Raw genomic sequence first — 23,963 nt, 5'->3', positions numbered from 1 at the left:
CAAGATGGCAGAAAAAAGATGGCGGCAATAATTTGTTAGATACTTGTTTATCGACTGATTTGCATGAACCTTGGTATAACCCTGTATTTAGCCCTGGAGAATTTGAATTTGATGTCGAATTTAACCGGAATTGAAATCAAAGGTGGTGGGAAGAAGGTGGTGGCCATAATTTTTTTAAAATTAAAGATGGCGGGTACAATTTGAAAACTACCTATTTATCGGCAGATTTTCATGAAACTCGGTGTATCCTGATATTTTGATCTGGTAAATTCGAATTTGACGTTACTTTCAGTCTGAATCAAAATTCAAGATAGTGGAAAAAAGATGGCGGCCTTAATTTTTAAAATATCTGTTTATCGGCTGATTTTCATGACATTGAATATTACCTAGTATTTTGACTAAAGTTTGTCGGTTTTGGTTTGAAAACTTATAATATAAGGTAATAAGACAGGGTAAAAAAGTAATTGAGGGGCTCAGAGGACAAGGCACATAAGTGCAGATTTCGAAAAAAATGACACATTGGTGGTTCCAACTAATTCTAGGTTTAAAATAAAGTCTGTGAAAAATTCACCGGAAGCATCCAATGCTTAAGAGTGAGTTTGAACTCTCTTTCTGCCATAAGGCTGTGTATAATAGTTAGCAACTTTAAACATGTTTTTCTCGAAATAGCTCGACGAAGTGCACTTATACACCTCGTCCTCCAAGCTGTTTAATTGAGAGTATAAGTGTTAAAACGTAATTTTTTCAGTATCGTCGAATATTTAATTGACACAGATGAAGAAATACAAAGCCAAGTATTGAAATAAAATATGTTCTAACTTTTTACTCGGTCTATTGAAAGCTAAATAATATTAAATAATGTGCGAAATGATGTCGCATATTCGGCTGACAAGATGCCGAGGGCAGTAAAATTTTAATGTTTTTATTATTTTCCTTCTTATTTACTTAGATTTCACCATTTCACACGAGCCTGCAGTACGTCATGTAAAGCATAGGTGTGCATACCCCTCTCCCCTGTTGACAACCCCGCCCCACGCTGACATCTGTACTTTCGTTATAATCCTTGTTCGCGCTTACGCTTGAGTTAGCCGCCCAAAAGTTCCGAACCTTCAACGGTGTGTTGAATGTATCATAATAATTATTAGTTTTACTATTGATTCCTCCGACGCAAAAAGACCCGCTCCTCGAGCTGCCGCCATTACACAGCCCAATCCCTCATGTACAGCGCTTCCTGGCGGCGGCTGTGCTTGCATTGTAACTTCCCTCATATGTGAGATGTCCCATTCCGCAATATTTTTAAAAACCCTTAAATGTACAGATTTCGCCAAGCTCTGTCCTATTCGTTTATTTTTACGTGATTGTATGCATAAATACGATGAAATTTGCCTTCACTTTGTATGCGTGAAGTATCTGTTACTTCCGTACTGGCGGTCATAATATATCCATTTGCGCTCTTTGTAGAAAGCAGGGAGGAGGAGGTGGGTCAGTTTCCCCTCCTATTATTCATTTTATAATACGTTAATTAATTTTTGCTCTCCAGAAATTATTTAAATAACTTCTCACGATTGATGGAATATTTGCTGTTTTGATACGACCTTTTGAGGGATGGTGTTTTGGATAGAAACTCAACTTTCTGTAAATATCGTCATTTTTTACAATTTTAAATAAAGCCGTGTCAAACCCAAAAATTATGGAAATTTTTGAAACAAGGTACCCTATCTTATTGTAAATTTTATGTACTTTCACGTGGTTATAAAGGTTTTTTGATCAAACACTTTTAAAATGCTTAAAAATTAGGAAAATGGAGCTAAAAACGGACTTTTTTCAGAAAAGTGTCATTTTTGATCCCAGAAGAAATTATCCTACCGGCAAATATAATTACTTAAAAGGATGTTGAACATACTATTCTGGACCAAAATTTAATAAGAATATTGTATATACATTCTTTACTTTCATTTGGAAGGATATACTTAGACTTACCTCAAAGAATTGCTGACATACAGTTACAAGCAAAAAATCATTTAAAAACGAAATTTTGAAAATATTGGGGTTTTTTTGAGAACCCTGCATTGAGCTCAATTTTCATTAGAAAAATTTCAGACCGGGTTAGAAATGATCGCGATTTTATCTACTTTTATGTAGGATCTACATACGTAGTCATAAGAGCAACGGTTTTTTGCGATTATAGCCGAAAAACGAGAGAAAATAACCTATTTTTTACCGTTTTTTCGATTGGGGGGAGGAGGAGGGGCTTGGAGGGGTTCCCATAATTTTTCGAGTGGGAAAATTTTGGATTCTCGTTTGGGAATCTGTATAGATGAGAATCCTGGTGAGAAAAAAAGTTCCGCTCTCAAAACTTGCGATAGTAGCACAACACTGAGAAAAAATAACCGATTTTTGACAGTTGTTACGATTGAGGGGGGGGGGGGGTTGGAGGGGTTCCCATAATTTGTCGAGGGGACAAATTTGGATTCTCGTTCAGGACCCTCTTAAGATGAATAGTTTAACCATACTCTATGTAATTACAATCAATTTCATGCATTCTAGGCAATCCTGAACACATTTCTCGAGGGACGTTCTCAAAGTATATGAGAATGTCCAATGTCAATTATTTTTCTTCTCCCGCCGTCACGTAACTTTCATTGAAGACTCGAAGAAAAAAGAAATATTTTTTTTTTGTGTCACTGGAAGTCTGACCTAGTGCTTTTCGCTTATTTAAAGGTTTTTTAAGGGGTAAAAAATATTGATCTTTGGGCAGATTTTTACAGAGTATGCGAAAACATCGGATGTCCAACACTCCTTTTTCAAATTACTCAGCTTTGGGTGGGAGTTGGAATGGGAACAGTTGTGTGCCTTTTATACAATCCTTTACTAAGATACCCATGCTTTGACTTTCTTCAAAACGTCGAATCTAAAGGCCTCCTTAGTATTTTGCGGTTCACCAAAAGTTGATTTTTTGGACAAAGGACGTTTTCGCATACGTTGATTCAATTAAAGCTTGAGAATCTGAAATTTGTCCCTTATTTTATTGCCATCATCATTGTATATATTTTTTGACTTAAAATTCCTGAAATCCAACATGTATGTTCTATCATTTTGCCAAGTACACTTCCGATTAGGTGTCCAATCAGCACCTGCGAGCATAGACAACATTAGGGTGTTTAAAAACAAAGGGGTCTTCACTTTTTTCCGAAATTTCAAGCGCCCCCCCCCCCCTCCCAGTCGGTTTGAATAGATAGAAAAAACAGTCGTCGTAAAATTTCATTGAAATGAAAGAATATTCAGGGATCACGTCAGATACGCGCCTCTCTTAAAAAAAGTTATTTTTAGGTATTTTTTGGTCGGCCCCATCTACGTGCTTAAAAAAGTTCCTGGGAAAACAATGGCAATGGAAATTTTTTTTGTGCAACTCTTGCAAATGTTATGCTTGTTTCTGCTGAAAATTACCTTATTTGAATGTTAAAATCCCTTGTAAACATCCCTTTCAGTCTACATCGAAAAGCTGTTTTCTCTTCAAAAAATTGAATCCTCCGACTATCGAGACCGCTGCGGCGGCGCAACGTAGCGCCGTTACGTGCCATTTTGCACAAGTTGTGTACCTTGCAACATTGTATCAAAAGATAAAACCAGGTTCCTTATAATTAGTTAACGGGGTACGCCTCCTGAGAGGATGATGCATAAAATTGGTGACAGATGCCGTTAGCATCTGCTTGAACCAACACATTGTATGAAGGAAAAAAGTAATACATCTATCAAAATTATTGTAAACAAGAAACACGGTTCTTCCAAGGAGGAAGGGTGCAAAGATGCTAGGATTAAAATATTTTGATTAGAACAGGGATTGGGAGTTGAGATTGCAGGCAAACTCGATGGTTAGGGCAATCTCACGTCGGACACGCGCGCCCGAATATATAGGCAATTTCCTGAGCTGCTGGTCTGAGTCTATCTTTGTCTTGAGTCCAACTTGTCGACATCGGTCTCTGCCCATCGAGTCTACCCTTACAGAGGATCCGTTGGCAGACTTACAGTAGCTGCAGGCTCTCTGGAGAGAGAGTAGGTCCGGTCTCAACGACACGAGACTTAGGCTCTTTGCACACGTTGTAAGTTTAAAGTTGAAAGTGGGGGTCATCAGTGCATCACTCATCGATGAGGGTTTTTGCAACACATTTCACGGCATCGATTAGAGATTCACCGATGATCCCCACTTTCAGTAAAACTCTTGCAACGTGTATAAAGGGCAAAGGGAAGGGGTCCGTTTGGCCGCCGAATTCGGCTGCGCGTCAGTGGAAATTTCTCGAAAGTGGACATCGGGGATGTTGCGGGGAAGGCACGGGTAGGCTGTGATGCAGTGAGACAATATAGTCAGGGAGAAATACGGAAAAAAAGCGCTTAACCTGGAACAGATTGCATAACAATTTTTTCCTGTGTAAACGTCAACAGTAGGTCCTCCTGAACAACATACAAAAAGTTTACCACGGTCCGACCCCGGAACACCCCCCAAAATGACGAAAATTAAAAATGGCGACCATGATAAGGGCCTACGAGATTTCGATATTTTAAAATGTTCCTATGGTGTCATTTGAGGTATCGTTTCTTATGTAATTTTGGTCGCAGATTTCATTTCTGAAGCCCGAAAAGCTTCTAGGTCAAAGGGGGTGACCCAAATCCAAGATGGCGGCCAAATTTGAAAGGCAGCAGGGTCATTTTTCAACTTTAACGGGATTGGGCAAGTGAGATGTCGTTTCCTATGTAATTCTGGTCGTGCATTTCATTAATTATGTCGAAAGAGATCCCCGGTCAAAGGGGGTGCTCTAAATCCAAGATGGGGGCTAAATTTGAAAGGCAAGAGGGTGAATTTTTTAGATTTTTCTATAAAAAATGCGAGTGAGGTATACCAATTCTCATGAAATTTTTGTTGTAAATTTCATGTCTCAAGTCAAAGCAGTCCCCCCCCCCCCCCCGCTAATAGGGAGTGCCCAAAATCTAAGATGATGGCTATATTTGAAAGGCGGATGGGTGCACTTTTGAAAAAAAATTTACCGCACAAGGCATGGAAGGTGACTATTCTGTGTATATTTGGTCAATGAACCTAAATTGGATGTATACATTTTATTTAATGAAACAAAGAGGTAAGTAGTACTTCCGAAAGAAATGTTACCTCAAAAACGCACGCTCGCTCTATAAAATTAACAAAAGGCAAAACATACTTGTTCCCATACTATTACGTCTTCAGCATTCCTTGACAATCTCTGCGAAAGGATTATACAGTTTTTATTCGCCCATTTCGTATTACTGGACATAGCATGGACTTAATTAAAAGCGACTTATCCTTATTCGGCACACTCTTCAAATCTACGGAGTAAGGTGGTACATACGAAAGATTGCAGATCTTGATATCACTGAATAGGGTGTTGCAGCTTGCAAGAGCACCAACATCATTGTAATAGGAGAGGATCCGAACCTATTTTTTTGTTAAATCGATCAGAAGGCGTCAACTTTTCTTTATTCTTTAGAAGTAATATTTAACGCTACATCCAAAACTATGGCTCACAACATCTCTTATATCTGTCACAGATTTAGTCAACGTTTATGTAAGCAGCTCCTGTTCTTGAATGAGTTTACTGGTTGCGACTTGACCTCTCACATGCATGGAATCAGAAAAGCAACTGGAAAGCTGAAAAAGCTGTAGCAATACCTCTCTATCCCAAGTAGCAAAATATAATTATTTTCTAGAAAAAAAATGTTCAGAAAATTTCTTGAAAAAACAAAGAAAATGAGAGTTATCCAGAAAATAGAAAAAAAACATCGCAAGTCAAAAGTCTGACCAAAAAAAATAGATCTATTTCATAGGTCTACTTTCTGTCAACTTCCCATTTGGAAAAAAGATAGAAAATTTATTGAAAGTAGAATTATTTTCTAGCCAATTTCTTAATATTTTCTTTTAAGAAAATGCAAGGAAAAAATGTATTTTCTTTCTAATTTCTTGTGTCTATTTTCTAGATCTACTTTATACATATTTTCTTTCAAGAAAATTGTTCTATTTAGTAAGTAGACATTTTCTTGATGAGCGCCACCTAGAAAGAAGATGATAATGCTACTTGATATGGTGCCAAAAAAATGAGACTTTCAAAGATGTATGTCATCAGGTTTTCAAGGAAGAATTTGCATCTTCCAAAATCTTTATCACAAGTGGAGAAATTAATTCCGACATTATCAGCCATGAAGCACCATCAATTTAGGAACTACTTTCGAAACCAATTGATGACGAATTAGCCGATCTAGATGCTTGTCAATGGGGATGAATGAATGAAAACAACGAGCTTCATTCCATTTTCTACTGACTTGCCTCCAGCTCCGGAATCGCTGCTCAGTTAAATCTTCGGGTGTAATTTTAAGAAAGGGTTTGACACATGCGGTGTATTTGTAAGATCATGCCTGGACTTTCGCAGGAGCAGAAGTTCTGAAGACTCGGACTCCAACTGTAAAAACTCAGAGAAACCTGAGGTGGACAGTCCTGACAAGCCTGACACAGAATATGAATCAGCACGCTCTTTCAGATTTTCTCCTATTTTGACTAATGTAGATCCGTCAAGTTCAACGTCCTCATCTTGATTGAAAATTGATGAACTTAAAAATGAGCAAAAATAACTCATCAGGTGCTCCTATTTAATTCCTTATACCGTGAGCAGGCACGATGGTCACTATCTTGCATGACACGTCTCATTTTGAGTAAAACTCATATTTTACATTTAAGTTAGACTTGTTGACCAAAAATACACGGTATTGCCTTGTTCGGTGATTTTTTTTTCAAAAGTGCACCCATCCGCCTTTCAAATATAGCCATCATCTTGGATTTGGGCGCTCCCTATTAGCGGGGGGGGGGGGGGGACTGTTTTGACTTGAGACATGAAATTTACAACCTAAATTTCATGAGAATTGGTATACCTCACTCGCATTTTTTACATAAAAATCAAAAAATTCACCCTCCTGCCTTTCAAATTTAGCCGCCATCTTGGATTTAGAGCACCCCCTTTGACCGGGGATCCCTTTTGATATCATTAATTAAATGCATAACCAGAATTACATAGGAAACGACACCTCACTTGCCCAATCACGTAAAAGTTGAAAAATGACCCTACTGCCTTTCAAATTTGGCCGCCATCTTGGATTTGGGTCACTCCCTTTGACCCAGGAGCTTTCCGGACTTCAGAAATGAAATCTGCGACCAAAATTACACAAGAAACGATACCTCACATGACACCATAGGAACATTTTAAAAAATCGAAATCCCATAGGCCCTTATTATGGCCGCCATTTTGAATTTTCGTCATTTTGGGGGTTGTGCCGGGGTCGGACCGTGGTAAACTTTTTGTATGTTGTTCAAGAAGACCTACTGATGACCTTTACACAGGAAAAAATTGTTATGCAACTTGTTCCAGGTTAAGCCCTTTTTTTCCGTATTTCTCACCGACTAATATACATTCATGTGGGCTACGACGAGCATGATTTCCGGAAAGGCGGAGACCGCGAGTTCGGGAATCCCCGATCGCGGCGGAAAAGCACTGTGATTTTATACCGGGGGTCGGTTGCCGTTGGGTGTCACGCTAGAGTTCCAAGACTTTTGTGAGACCATTAAAATCCTTAGTTCGGAAGTTAAAAAAATCAGCCCCACCTAAGTGAAAACGTTCACACCCAAAGTCAGAAAGCTGTGATCCTGCACACGTGTACTATCACTATAGATCTTTCCTAAGCTCAGGGCAGTGACTGAGTAACTTGCTTGTGTAGTATTTTACGATTTGACTGTATTATTATTTTTATTTATTTGACCAACTGTTGATCTAGTAGTATATGTATTTTAAAATTTTATCACCTCTTTTTAAAATTTATTAAACCTCAAATTTTAGCAATTTTTACAGGCTCCAGGCTTGATAGACTTGGCCACAGCCCGTCTTTCAATCAGTTATCATCCAAAACGTAATTTTTGTGAGGAAAATCTTCCATCATAATACTAATATCTTATGGTGCCTTAACTTAGTGATATAAATAATCGATTTGTCTTCCATTATCAGAGAAATTTCGAAAGCATGTCACTTTTTTCGGTAAACAAGTCTCATAGACGAAGTCAATTATATTTGTGTCTAAAAGGAAAAAAACTTTCTCTCAGCCTCCTAAATTGGACCTATTTCTGCCAAATATAACTACTCGTATGTGTAACTTTCAAACTTTCCTGTGGAGCACGTTTTACAAAAAAACACTGGCGTTTCTTTACTAATGGACCAATTTTGAATGTCTGCAGTTGGTTGAAAAGCCGAAGAGCTCCTCTAACAATAAGTGTCGCCAAAACTCCTAAAAAAATCGAGAGTTAGCTGAAGTTTGCGAGATAAAAGGAAGATTTTACTATCGATGAATTTACTTTCACGCATAGGCCGTGTCAGATCAAATGTTAACTGTTCGACGAGGTGCAGCGCGGCATGGCATGTTGCGAAGATATCGGGTGCTCCCTCGACTTATCTCATCTCATGCCAACGAGGAAAATGGAGACACATAAACAATTGATATATGTTCTACTTTTTCAAGAAAATATCCCTCAAACAAGCATCTACTGGTGCAAATTGTAATAGACAGCGCAACACCGCGGTCACTCGAAAGTAGAGCTAAAATTTCATGAGGAGCAACTGATTTTCTCGACAACTTTTTTCGGAACCCGAAACCCCTACCAAAACCCCCCCGAAAACTCAAAACCCCTTTTTCGGGAAAACGCGTTTTGTGAAGCTGGATTCTTCCTAGTTTCAGGAAATATTCATAATGTACCACAAAGCCCCTCCCCCCTTTTTTTTACACAACGATCAACGTTATCCTGAAGGAATCATAGGGGAATGTTGTTCTTACAAACTAATTAAGTTTCGTGCAAAGTAATTAGCTAGAACCAGAGCTATACACTTTTAAACTTTCAAATTCGATTTCTGCAGAACTAAATTTTCGAGCGTGCGCCCTTGTTCCAAAGAACTCCTTAATTCAGGATACACTTTTTCACGCCAGAAGTTCGAAAATGACACAAAACTGGTCCGCTGTTGAATATGAAAGCTTACACAAGTAAGCACCAAAAAAAGGTTAGTGCTTTAATAGCGAATTCTCATGTAATATTCAGCCCTGGGTCCAAATATGACCTCGGTTTTTCCCTGCCTCCACCATTTTCCAGGCAAATTGGGATTATTTAATAATGAATTTTCCTCGGAAAATTTGATTTTCTGAAAATTAATGCATGATTGAGTTAAACCAAAGTAATTTTTGAATTCAGGAGCCAAAGATTCATAGCTAGAAACGTACCGTCGTGGAATGATGCCATATTACCTACGGTTTTATGTCAGCATTCAACGATGCTCTCTAGCTCCTTCGGTCCAAAAGCCATCGCTTTCGCAAGTGCAAGCTCAGACAAGCATGTTGACATTTAGAGCATCTTTCTTGTAGCGCCGATTTTCTCGCAATCCCGTCTCCGACGTTATAGATCAGTCGGACGTTACGAGATATTGTTGTAGGGGAATGCTGGCACAAATGAAGAACACAACCAAATATGGAAATAGCACAATGAATACATATATATCTAAATCTCTATATAAATCTCTGTATGAATAGCAACACTCACAGGGGCCGACCGGATCCAGCTCTAGAATCTTTCCTAGATGACTGATCTCGCCCACGTGGATATCACATCCTTTTATGCCAATGCTTGAACTTCCGAAAAACGGAAGCTCTCCGCGCGGACATAAACAAATGCGCCTCGAGAAACTCCGTCCGATAGGACTGACCCTGGACCTCCGCGATTTCTCACGAAGAGCCATGCCGCGAAGCATGCCTCATCTACGGAGCTGAATGTGGACACCAAACCTGCAAGGTCTGGTCCCACAACAATATTGTATACTCTAGATTTCCGCGGCGCGACGTCGTATCTTCGAGGCAGCGATAAGAGGTATCACCTAGCCAGTGTATTTAGTGTATATCGTTTGTATTTGATCGAGATGTAGATCAGTCTCTACCATTTGACCACGAGCGTTGGATCATAGCGTATTTCTGTCAAACGGAACTAAGCGCCATCGGAGGAGGAAGGTAGAGGGGGGGCTTGGATTGGCGGCGGAATCTGGCGTCGGGCTCATTCTGTCCTATACTCGCAATGCTTTTCCATGGCACTTAGTTCCGTTTGACAGAACGCGCTATCCCGCATTCTATCTATCCTGCCATATTTTAGCGAAAATTCGTGTTTTTCCATCACTCCGAGGCTGTTTTGACACCGAGCGCATCGTCTAACTAAAACGAGCTTTTGATATGTTATCAAGGAGACTTTAGGACACATTTTAACTCTGGTTTGGTTTTAGTTAGATGATGCGCTCATAATAAAAAAGAAACTTTTTCAAAAGTCGACGTTTAAGGGACATCCGCAAAAATCTTAGGGAAACACGTCTCTCGAACTGTATGAACGCTAAGTATATTATCGAGGGCACTTATAAAGCCTTGTTAGACTCTCACAGGGAGATTTCCTTCAATTGTGTCCAAAACAAATTGAATTTTCCATACAAACAGCTGTGCAGATAACGGATTTTGGAGTAGTGGAGGCATATTTTCCTCAATAGCATAACATCAACTTAAATCTGGAAATTTATGCGGGTTCTCCGAGTTGACTCAATGTAGTTTATGGAAACAATCATGATTTAGCCCAAAGTCCACTGGATCCGTGTTTAACGGTTGCCTAAACATAGGTCTGCAGGCGTATTTTAGCGAAAATTCGCGTTTTTCTATCACTCCGAGGCTTTTTTGACACCGAGCGCATTGTTTAACTAAAACGAGCTTTTGATATGTTATCAAGGAGGCTTTAGGACACATTTTAACTCAGGTTTGGTTTTAGTAAGATGATGCGCTCATAGTGAAAAATAAACTTTTTCAAAAGTCGACGTTTAAGGGATTTCTGCAAAAATCTTAGGGAATCACGTCGTTAGGTTTTTTTTTGGCTACAAGTAAAGGAAATCTCCTTGTAAGGGTTTAACAAGGCTTGATAACTGCCCTCGAGAATATACATAGCGTGCATACAGTTGGAGAGACGTGTTCCCTATGATTTTTGCTGGTGTTCCTGAAACATCAACTTTTGAAAAAGTTTTTTTTTACTATGAGCGCATCGTCTAACTAAAACCAAACCAGAGTTAAAATGTGTCCTGAAGTATCCTTGAAAACATATCAAAAGCTCGTTTCAGTTAGACGTTGCGCTCGGTGTCAAAAAAGCCTCGGAGTGACAGAAAAACACGAATTTTCGCTAAAATACGCCTGCAGGCCTATGTTTAGGCAACCGTTAAACATGGATCCAGTGGACTTCGGGCTAAATCATGATTATTTCCGTAAACTAAATTGAGTCAACTCGGAGAACTTGCATAAATTTCCAGATTTAAGTTGATGTTATGCATCTAGGGAAAATCTGCCTCCACTATTCCAAAATCCGTTATCTGCACAGCTGTTTGTATGGAAAATCCAATTTTTTTTCACACAATTGAAGAAAATCTCCTTGTAAGAGTCTAACAAGACTTGATAACTGTATAATATATATAAAGTCGCTTTACAACGCAGTCCGGCGTTCTACGACACCCAAACGCCACATATGCCTGTCTTCCCAGGGGTTATCGGGCAACTGACACCGCAACATCTCTTCGTCAACGCCCTGCCGCCAACCCTTTACAGGACGTCCCCGTCGCCTCTTCCCAGGTGGTACCCAATCCAAAACTTGTTTGGGCAACCTCTCCTCCGACATTCTTTGTACATGTCCATACCAGCATAACTGCCTGGACATGACGTCGTGCACGATATCTTTCTCAACCCTCATCACCTGGCAAATTCTCTCATTACGGACACGGTCCCGTCTCAAAATGCCGGCAGATCGCCGCCAAAAATCCATTTCTGTTGCCCTGAACATTTCTTGCGTTTTTTTCGTTGAAGGCCACTCTTCACTACCATAGAGCACGATACTTTTAACGATGGAGTCATATATCCGGTGCTTGTTTGCCTTTAAGATGCTCTTGATAACTGCCCTCGATAATATACTTAGCGTGCATACAGTTCAAGAGAAGTGTTTCCTTAAGATTTTTGCAGATGTCCCTTAAACGTCGATTTTCGTAAAAAAAATTTTTAACTATGAGCGTATAATCTAACTAAAACCAAACCAGAGTTAAAATGTGTCCTAAAGTATCCTTGATAACATATCAAAAGCTCGTTATAGTTAGACGATGCGCTCGGTGTCAAAAAAGCCTCGGAGTGATGGAAAAACACGAATTTTCGCTAAAATACGCCTGCAGACTTATGTTTAGGCAACCGTTTAACACGTATCCAGTGGCCTATGGGCCAAATCATGATTAGTACCGTGAACAACATTGAGTCAACTTGGAAAACCCGCACAAATTTCCAGATTCTAGGAGGGGGCCAAAAAAGGCCCTTATCGATACCCCTCCTTTGAAAAATTTAAGAATTTTTGGCTCAACTACATATGTAAAAATTTTAACCAGATCAGGTAAATTTGAAGAGAGAAGTGAAAAGCCAATTTTTGTTGGCTATCGTCAAAATGGGTACAGATTCTGGGACAAAGAAAAACGTGAAATTGTGTTGAGAAGAGATGTGAAATTCATTGAAAATAATTCCCACGCCGCGGAGGATGATTATTCATCCATTATCAGTGAGCAAGACGGAAAGGACGACGCAATCTCGAACGAAAATTCTGAGCGTGAGTCAGAGCATACGAGAAGAGACAAATCGCCAAGTGTTCAGGAATCGGATTTCGATGGGAACCAAAGCGAGAGCGAGTTGGATGATAAAGACAGCGAGTCAAGTGAGTGGCTACCGGAGTCGGATGATGATGACGAAGACCCGAGCGCTCCTGAAAATCCATCAAGGGACTGTCGCTATCCTGACCGCCCGCGACAACCGCCCGTCCGATATCCAGAGCAAACAAGTATGGCTGATCGCGTCATTCCCGGGTGCTCGGGTTCACCTGACCCTCAATCCTACAATGAGGCATTAGCTTCTCCAGAACAGCATAAGTGGCAAGCTGCCATTAATGCTGAAACAGCAGCGTTGAAAGATAATAAAACTTGGGTTTTAATCAACAAGAATGAAGCCAAAAATCCAAGAATTCTCTCAAGTAATGGCGTGTTTAGAACCAAAGAGGATGGTACTAAAAAGGCCAGACTCGTAGTACGGGGATTTGAGCAAGGAGACATTGATTACGGGGAAATATTCAGCCCTGTTGCCAGCATTAGTTCTATTAGAACACATTTGGTGTTAGCCGCTGAGCGTGATATGAACATCGCCAAATTTGATATTAAATCAGCTTTTATAAATGCGGAGCTTCAAGAAAGTGTTTTTATGTACATTCCGCAAGGTTTTGAAAAATTTGAAGGAAAAATAAGTAAACTGAATAAAGCACTTTATGGGCTTAAACAATCGCCTCAGGCATGGAACACAACTTCGACTCAGCATTTGGTAAAACAAGGGTTCAAACAGTTGAAAACTGATAGTTGTATTTTTAAGAACGAAACAAATACTGTGTTTATATCTATTCATGTTGATGACGGATTAGTTGTCTTTAAATGTAAAACTGAGCTTGACAAGTTGATAAATTTGTTAGGTAAAGACTTTGATATTAAAACCGAGGTGAATCCAACTGACTATCTTGGTATTGAGAATAAGAGAGGGGTGAGTTACATCAAACTATCTCAAAGTAAATACACTGAAAACGTGTGGAAATTTTGTAACATGTATGATGCAAGAAGCGTCGAAACTCCAATGATTCCTGAAAATATGTGTGGTAATATTTTTGAAACTAGAGAAAATCGAATTGATGTGATCAATTTTCCATGTAGGAAAGCTGTAGGGTCGCTTTTGTACCTGAGTAATAAAACTCGACCTGATATAGCATTTGCAACAAACGTCGTAAGTAGGCATCTTGAGAATCCAGATATAAGTGATGTAATTAAGGTTAAAAGGATTTTGCGGTACCTTAAAGGTAGAATGTCTGATGGAATAATTTTTGAAAAGAGTGGTACTCTAAACTTAAACGCATATTCTGATGCCGATTATGGCGGGGACTTAGCGACAAGAAGGAGCACCACAGGGTACGTCACTTTTATTGGAAATTCCCCTGTGTGCTGGTCATCTCGTAGGCAACATTTAGTTGCTACTTCCAGTTCAGAATCTGAACTAATGGCTGCATTTGATTGTGTGAAAACACTTGCTTATATGAGAAATCTCATGCTAGAATTAATCAATGAATATAAAGATAACATATTGTATGTAAAACATAATACATTGTTTATTGATAATCAAAGTACCATTAAACTGATTAAAAATTGAGTAAATGGTAAGAGATCCAAACACATGGACATAAGATTTCATTTCATTAAAGAGAAAGTCGAGAGAAACAAAGTGGAAATCAAATATATCAGCACAGATCGTCAAATTGCTGATATTCTGACAAAACCTTTGCAGAAGATCAAGTTCAATTTTCATAAGCAAAATCTGGCATTAAGAGGGTGTGTTGAGGTTTAATGAAATAATGCAAGATTTTGCATCCATGTATAAATTCATGTGTTATATTACTCATGACGTGGTCACCTGAGCCTGAGAATCAGTGATCAGACTCCCTCTCGGTCAGTTCTAATTTTCTCTTGTAGGAGTCCTCTTCTTCACTTGTAAGCACGATGTCATAGATTAAGCTTTATTTCCATCGATATATACTCTGTACTATCCAACGAGGTGTTATTTCTTAACAATCCCTAATACCTTAACAATAACGAGGTTTTCCGGTCAAAATGGCATCATCCACCCACGAATCCCATATTAAACTAATCCGTCGCATGGTGGATCGAGTCAATGGTATAGGTTGGTCATGGGCGACTCGGGCAAACCGCATTTTTTAAGGGACAAAAGTGTTCCTTAAGAGTTATATTTTAAGGATCTCACGTTGATTTGGAACGAAACATGTTCATTTTTGTGACAGAAGGCATCCAAGGGGGCTCTGCGTAACTTTTCATTTTAGCAAAAAATCGTAAAAGTCTTTCTATTCCATTTAACTTGCCTCTGTTTAAATTAATGCTAGGTTCATTGATTGATTTTAATTCTTCAGAGTCTGGAAATTACATTGCTTTAGTAATTTTTTGTATTCGGCCCATTTTTTCAATGATTATGTTTGCACTAATGTGCTTATATCATGACGCAAAAAAAAAAGTTTTGGTATACTTTTAACTACCCATCCGCCAGAAAAGTTTGTATAGGCATGTTCGTAGGAGTCCTGAGAGTAACATTCCGCAATATTTGGGTGCCACTTTGGCCGTGACGTCACTTTTTCTGTTGCATTCTGAGATTGCGCGAGCTTTATCTCGAAAATCAAGCGACCAGTGAACTCTCGTAACTGCTAAATGACCCAAGTAAGTATGATTCCCGTTCATCGGAAACCGAAAAACAATTTTCACCATCAATTTGTACTCTTTGGCCTGTTTTGCATACCTAATTATTTCCTAAACTACTCGTCTATAGGAGAACTAAAAAAAAAAAAAATCTGGCAAATTTTTACTCGAATATCCTTCTATATCCCTTAGAAAGCTTTTTTGGGACGTATCAGTAGATGGTTTGAGGAAATTTTTTAGCAGGTAACCCTAGGGTGCGTCAAAAAAAATGAAAGTCTGAAATGTTCCGCTCCCCAGGCGGCAATCGATGACGTTTGGTAAAAAAACATGTTTGCCAAAATTTGGGCCAATTTCAACCATTTTAAATGGTGCCAAAGGTCAATTTTGTGATGAAATTATGATTTTTTGGTTTAGAACTCGATTTCGTTCAAAAAACTCGATTTTACGCTGAAATCGTGCGATTACGAGAAAAATGCCAAAGAACTCAAGTTGTAGAGGATGAAATTTTACTCTAGGAAGACGTCTTTGTAAACGATAAAAATCAAATTGAACTAGAAAAACTCAACTCGGTATTTATTTTTTTGGTCCTCAGAATGTCCGAGGTCTTACAAAGTAGCGGTTTAAAAGACTTATTTTTCACGAAAATAAGTCAAAAGAGGGTGTAAATGAACTGTAGGTAAGTGTTGAGGATGTAAATGTCATCAGAACTTCCTCAGTTTCAAAAAAAGTTCCAGCTATTTTGCAAATCCTCCAAAAAGTGTACGGCTCGAGAAGCAGGGTCGTGCTATAATAGTAAGGGAGAAGTGCGGTTTGACCCGGAAAAATTGCATAACAAAGTTTCTCTATGTAATCACCATTAGTGGGTCCCCTGGAACAACATCCTAAAAGTTAAAAATGGCCCGACCCCTGAACACCCCTCAAAGAAGTTAAATTGAAAATGGCGGCCGTAATAAGGGGGTCCGGAAATCAGTATTTTAAAATGCTCATTCTGTCTCATGCGTGAGGTATCATTTCCTACGTAATTTTGGTCGTAGATTTCATGAATGAATTCTACAAGGCCTCTCGGTCAAAGGGGGCGCTCCAAATCAAAGATGACGGCCAAATGTGAAAGGCAGGAGGTTGCATTTTTTTAAATATTCACCCAAGGAACAAGGAAAGTGAAGTGTCTCTATTTTCATGTAATTATGGCCAAGAAACCTAAATTTGATGTTATAAATGTATATTTAATAAGGGAATTTAAAGAAACATGCGACTACGGGAGTAACGTAAGCTCAGAAGCGTGTTTGCACTTTTATGAGTTAATGTGTTTATGTGTTAATGTGTGTACACATTAACTAGATAGCTAGGTAACTTACATAGGGAAACTTTGTTACGCAATTTTTCCGGGTCAAACCGCACTTCTCCCTTACTGTTATACCACGATCCTGCTTCTCGAGCCGTACACTTTTTGGAGGGTTGTGCAAAATAGTTGGAATCTTTGATTTGGAGCGCCCCCTTTGACCGAGAGGCCTTGTAGAATTCATTCATGAAATCTACGACCAAATTTACGTAGGAAATGATACCTCACGCATGAGACAGAATGAGCATTTTAAAATACCGATTTCTGGACCCCCTTATTACGGCCGCCATTTTCAATTTAACTTCTTTGAGGGGTGTTCAGGGGTCGGGCCATTTTTAACTTTTAGGAAGTTGTTCCAGGGGACCCACTAATGGCGATTACATAGAGAAACTTTGTTATGCAATTTTTCCGGGTCAAACCGCACTTCTCCCTTACTATTATAGCACGACCCTGCTTCTCGAGCCGTACACTTTTTGGAGGATTTGCAAAATAGTTGGAACTTTTTTTGAAACTGAGGAAGTTCTGATGACATTTACATCCTCAACACTTACCTACAGTTCATTTACACCCTCTTTTGACTTATTTTCGTGAAAAATAAGTCTTTTAAACCGCTACTTTGTAAGACCTCGGACATTCTGAGGACCAAAAAAATAAATACCGAGTTGAGTTTTTCTAGTTCAATTTGATTTTTATCGTTTACAAAGACGTCTTCCTAGAGTAAAATTTCATCCTCTACAACTTGAGTTCTTTGGCATTTTTCTCGTAATCGCACGATTTCAGCGTGAAATCGAGTTTTTTGTACGAAATCGAGTTCTAAACCAAAAAATCATAATTTCATCGCAAAATTGACCTTTGGCACCATTTAAAATGGTTGAAATTGGCCCAAATTTTGGCAAACATGTTTTTTTACCAAACGTCATCGATTGCCGCCTGGGGAGCGGAACATTTCAGACTTTCATTTTTTTTGACGCACCCTAAGGTAACCCCCCCTCCCCCCACCACTTGCCTGGCCCCTGACTATGATGCCATTTTGATAAATGATGCTTCTCTCAAATAAGTACATATTTTTCAATTTTTCACCTATTTTGATGTAAACAAAGTGCAATTAGTGCGACCCTTAATTTCACTGCGATCACGCTTTAACATTACAAGTCCGGGAAATTTTGGAATTTTTGCGGTTTTTTGCGTTGCTTGTTTTTTAAGTTTGATGCGATTTGAGAGCGAAAGATGAGGATGAGAGTGATGAAGAACTGGATATGAAGAAGATGAATAAGGTGAAGCATTTGACTGATACGTTACATGTTTTATTTCTTTTTGTTCCTTTTTTCAGCCATCTAGTTTTTTTCTTACTCTAAGTTCCTGCTCTGACTCTAAATGTAAATATGAATTGAAAGTTAAAGTGATCTTGAATATTTTCAAAGAATTCATAAATGTATTTCATTTGTTTTTTCACCGATCCTTGTGCATAAAAATGATATCTTATGACAAAGTTTCGAAATTAACCTGGCTGTAAAGGGAATGATATATCTGATGAGATGCAGCAGCTCATATCTTGGTAGGTATTTTTGTGTATTTGTGACACTTATTTGTAAGTTTTCATAATTTTATTCATAATTTATCCTCTTCCATTATGAAAATTTTAAACTCCGTTATATGAAGTGAAACACAGACGCCTAAACTTTGCACCTGTATAGTTTTTTCGACAAAATGCACAAAAACGGGTCTTCAGGTACATTGTTCACCAAAAATAACATCAAAAATGAATTCTACGCGAAAAATTACATGAGGCGTACGGTATGTAATCGATCAAATGACCAGGAATATTCATTATTCTCGTAAAATTAGAAGCGCAACGCTCCATGACTGACCTCTCCCATTGACTCGATGCACTGTGTGTCACTTTGAGTTCGGAAGGACAGAAAATAATTTTACTCAAATAGCTAATTAGGCTACCATATCTTATTTTTTGCGGCTGACCCTGCATCGACCATTGTTTTTTCCACAATTCAATTTTCAGAAAGATCGAGTTTGCAAAAAAAAAATCCCTTATTCAGATGCCAAAGATACCCATTTGTATACAAATTCGGATTTCCATAATGTTGGTCAGTGGTATAAAAAACAAAAGAAAAAAAAAGAAAAAAAAAATAGAAGGAAAAAGGTCATTCAGTGATTTAGCAGCAAACAGTCATTGAAAGTTCCTCTAATTAGGATCTAGATAAAATAATTTTTCCGTTCTTTCGGACGAAAAACAAAAGGATACGTTCCACATGGGGGTTTACAAGCGCATTATGTCATTTGACCGGAAAAACATTGTTATTGGCAAAGCGAGAAACATTCATTAGACATGCAATACACATGTTCTTATGTATTTTTAGTTATTAGATTCAAAAATGAACTTTCTCATCTCTATCGGACACCAGTTTCCTCTTAAAATTAAACGTTCGCTGCATGGACGGATTTGCTCACATCTAAGAGTGTAGGCCCTTGACCGGTTAAGGGGGTGTAATATGATATTTCCCAGGGGGATGCACCCCCTACGCGAAGGGGGTCCAGAATAGTTTGGCAAATCATTACAATTTTACGCTATTTTCAGGATCAAAGTTGATTGATAGCACAGAGAAAAAATTTCGAAATTGAAAGTGTTAAAGTAAACGATAGACCTGTGAAATGAAAAAAAAGGAGAACAAATCACAGCTACTAGACGCATCCAAGCACTGTTATTTATAGAGGGATCGAGGCATAGCTGACGACCTAAAAAACTGCTTTTAAAGACCAAAAGTTTGAAAATGATGAACCCAAGAAACATGTCAGCTGGAAAGATCTGTTTAGCCTCCTTGTTCGGAAATTCAAACATGCCATCTAGTGAGTTCAAGGTGAAATTTTAAAGAAGAGAGGGGGGGAAAAAGAGAGTTTTTTTTTTTTTTTTTTTTTTTTTTGTGATGAGGGGAAAAATTCGCTACAGTGCCCCCATCATGAGGGTCGCCAAGACGCCCCTCATGAAAAGGGCCCACCGAATACCGGGACGGCAACGACCATCAGCTGGTGAAGAGCCGCCGAAGCGACCCCTAACCGACCCGACCGCTGTGAGATGGGAAGACCCGGTTATGTGGGGGTGAAGCACGCCGCTGTGTTCCGTACCCACTAAACGACCCCTCCAGGCCACACCCCGTGCAAGTGTGGCCCATCGGACGCTCTATCCTCCCGTCGGACGTCCCTAAGGCACTCTTCGAACGGCAGTCCCCGACCCCGGCCCCGGTTTAGCCGGCGCACGGTGGATCGAGTCAATGGGAGAGGTCGGTCATGGAGCGTTGCGCTTCCAATGTTACGAGGATAACGAATATTCCTGGTCATTTGATCGATTATGTACCACATATCTCATGTAATTTTTCGCGTAGAATTCATTTTTGATGTTATTTTTGGTGAACAACGTACCTGAAGACCCGTATTTGTGCATTTTGTCGGGAAAACTATACAGGTGCAAAGTTTAGGCGTCTATGTTTTACTTCGTAGGACGGAGTTTTTAATTTTTCATGATGGAAGAGGATAAATCATGAATAAAATTATGGAAACTTACTAATAAGTGTCACAAATACGCAAAAATACCTCCCCAGTTATGAGCTGCTGCATCAGATAAATCATTCCCTTCACTGCAAAGTTAATTTCGAAACTTTGTCATAAGATATCATTCTTATGCATGAAGATCGGTGAGAAAACAAATGAAATACATTTATGAATTCTTTGAAAATATTCAAGATCACTTTTACTTTAAATTCATATTTACATTCAGATGACGGAACAGGGACTTAGAGTAGGAAAAACACTAGATGGCTAGAAAAAAAAAAAAGAAAAGAAAAAAACAATTTAAACATGTAACAGTCATCTGTCATCTGCTTCTCCTTATTCTTCTTCTTCATATTCAGTTCCCCATCACTCTCATCCTCGTCTTCCGCTCTCAAACCGCATCAAACTTAAAAAACAAGCAACGCAAAAAACCGCAAAAATTCCAAAATTTCCCGGACTTGTAACGTTAAAACGTACTCGCAGTGTAATTAGTTTCGCACTAACTGCACTTTGTTTACATCGAAATAGGTGAAAAATTGAAAAATATGTACGTATTTGAAAGAAGCATCAGTTATCAGAGTTCACCAGTGACCGGTCGCGCGCGATCGCGGAGGCCAACAGATAAAATGGCATCATAGTCAGGGGCCAGGCAAGTAAAGGGGGGGGGGGGGGGTCGTTACTTGCTAAAAGTTTCCTCAAGCTAGCTATCTACGCATACGTCCCAAAAAAGCTTTCTATAAGGAATATAAAGGGATGTCCGAGTGAAAATATGCCCGATTTTTTTTTTAGTTCTCCTATAGATATGTAGTTCAGGAAATAATGAAAATACGAAAAACGGGCCAAAGAGCACGTCTTGATGGTGAAACTTGTTTTTCAGTTTCTGATAAACAGGAATCATACCTACCTGGGTCATTTAGCAGTTACGAGAGTTCACTGGTCGCTTGATTTTCGAGATAAAGCTCGCGCGCAATCTCGGAATACAACAGAAAAAGTGATGTCACGGCCAAAGTGGCGCAAAGTGGCTTCCAAATTTTGCGGGATCGTATTCTCAGGACTCCGACGAACATGCCTATACAAATTTTTCTGGCGGATGGTGGAGGATGGGTAGTTAAAAGTTTACCTAAACTTTTTTTTTTTTCGCTTTTAGAGATGAGCACATTAGCGCAAACATAATCATTGAAAAATTGGGCCGAATACAAAAAATTACTGGTGCAATGTGTTCTCCAGACTCTGGAAAATAAGAATATGTCAATGAAACTAGCATTAATTTAAACAGAAGCAAGCTAAGTGCCGCGGCAGCTCACCGGTCGCTTGATTTTCGAGATAAGGCTCGCGCACAATCTCGGAACGCAACAGAAAAAGTGACGTCACGGCCAAAGTGGCGCAAAGTGGCACCCAAATTTTGCGGGATCGTATTCTCAGGACTCCTACTAACATGCCTATACAAATTTTTCTGGCGGATGGTGGCGGATGGGTAGTTAAAAGTTTACCTAAACTTTTTTTTTTCACTTTTAGAGATGAGCACATTAGCGCAAACATAATCATTGAAAAAATGGGCCAAATACAAAAAATTACTAGTGCAATGTGTTCTCCAAACTCTGAAGAACAAGAATATGTCAATGAAATTAGCATTAATTTAAACAGAAGCAAGTTAAATGGAATAGAAAGACTCGGACGATTTTTCGCTAAAATAAAAAGTTACGCAAAGCCCCTCTTTGATGCCTTCGGTCACAAAAATGAACATGTTTCGTTCCAAATCAATGTCAGATCCTTAAAATATAACTCTTGAGGAACACTTTTGACCCTTAAAAAATGCGATTCGCCCGAATCGCCCTTGACCGACCTGTACCATTGACTCGATCCACCGTGCGGCGCCCCTCAGGCCCCCCCACTTAAAGGGAGGGTCCCCCCATCCCCCGGGACCGATCTGCCGAAGCCATCATTGTACCCGGAGTCAAGGGCGTAGGAGGAGAGCCTAGGCCCAGCTTGCGCCAAACCCTGCGACAACCCCACGGCAGGGCTCTGGAGCCGAGAACTGGAGGGCAGGGAGGGCAGACCAACTACGTCTCGCTCAGCCCTCGAGGCACCCGATCTTATGCGGCCCCAGAAGGGGGCAGCCTACACATGACTCAGCTCCGCGGGTGCGTCGAACCCGATATCCCCAATTGGATAGCTTGCGGTAAACAGGGCCAGAGACCCGAGGGTTTCTGGCCCACTAGAGGCATCCGCTATCCATTATCCATCTCATTGTCCATCTTTACGTTTGCATGACATAACACGTGTCGCGAATCGCTCAAATGCTAGCCAATTTCCTTTGCTCTCCAGTAGCACACCCATTAGCTCTTCCGGGGGCGGGATGGGACCAATAACCCCCTCAAGTTCCCGCCTTTCCGCAGTCCATCTGTCACAGTTGTACATCGTGTGTTCCGCCGAATCACGTTGGCTACATTGAGTGCATTGATCAGAATCTTTGATCTTAAAGCGATGTAGATAAGCCGCAAAAGAGCCATGGCCAGTCAGCAACTGAGTTGTCGCGAAGTTTACTTCTGCAAACTCACTCCTCATCCACAAATCAAGATCCGGGATCAGTTTTCGAGTCCATTCAGCTTTCCCGTGTTTGAGTACCATCTATCTTTCCAGGCATCATACATCATTTCTTTAGCCATCTTCGGATCTTGCGTGTCAAATCTGGTCTTATGTTGGAGCAGAAGTAAATCCAAGGGAGGGATTTTCGCTAGCACGTCTAGCGCCTCATCTGACACAGTTCTGTAGGCCCTTGTCACTTTGATCTTGATTGGTCTGAAGGTTTTCCTCACCCAGCCAGCATAAGTCTTCGTCCTGACAATGTCCGCCCAAACCGGAGCTGCATACGAGAGTATGGAAATGGCCACCGAAGCGATAATCTTCATTTTCCTTGCAGACGGTCCTCCATTATTTGGCATGATCCTAGTCAGGTTTCCAGCAACCCTTTTCACTTTTTCGCATGTTCTTTTGAGATGTTCTCTGAAATGCAAGCCCGCCGACAGCCATACACCGAGGTATTTGCCATGTTCCTTAGCTTGGATTTCCAGTTGGTCCACTTTTATCATTACATTACGATCTGCCTTCTTTGCCTTAAGAATTAAGAATTCCGTTTTTTCTATCGCCGTTTCCTGCCTGAGCTCCCAGATCCTTCTTAAGGTGTAAGCCACTGCTCTCTGTAATTTCCAGATAAGTCCATACATCGTTTTTTCCCAGGCGCTGACCGCGACATCATCTGCAAACGCGGTCAACAAACTATTTTGCGGGAAGGCGCCCCCCACCACAAAATCATAGTAGACCAACCACAAGAACGGCGACAAACAGCTACCCTGGGGCACTCCACACGAGGTTTGGATTTCTTCTCCGTCTACTATGATATTACGCTCCGTGAAATAATCTTGGAGGATTCTGAGCAAATAAGTTGATACGCCTTTTTTCCTAAGTGCTTCAATTATTCCTTCCCACGGTGCGGTGTTAAATGCGTTCTTCACGTCAAGCATCACGATCCCAGATGGACGTCTGGGTCGTCTTTGCCAATCATTCTGGTCCATTTTCGTCTTAAAGTAACTGATTTCCTATGTAGTTTTCCAATGTCCTCATTCCACAAATAC

General features: G+C 39.9%; 1 protein-coding gene across 4 annotated transcripts in view; it reads left to right on the top strand.

Moving 5' to 3' along the window:
* Sara (Smad anchor for receptor activation) overlaps window positions 1–23,963 on the top strand; it is a 133,921-nt gene that overhangs the window by 71,249 nt on the left and 38,709 nt on the right. Inside the window, exon 7 of one of the 4 annotated variants that reach the window (XM_019050714.2) lies at window positions 950–2,094. The exons of the other annotated variants lie outside the window; for them this stretch is intronic. The gene's annotated coding sequence lies outside the window, so the exon portion shown is untranslated. Of the gene's footprint in view, window positions 1–949; window positions 2,095–23,963 lie in introns of those variants that run through there. 4 annotated transcript variants of the gene reach the window in all.

The sequence above is a fragment of the Bemisia tabaci genome, chromosome 2 (assembly GCF_918797505.1).
Source record: "Bemisia tabaci chromosome 2, PGI_BMITA_v3".
NCBI classification, from domain to species: Eukaryota; Metazoa; Arthropoda; class Insecta; order Hemiptera; family Aleyrodidae; genus Bemisia; species Bemisia tabaci.
Note: the sequence above shows the minus strand (reverse complement) of the source record. Positions and strands in the feature narration are given on the sequence as shown.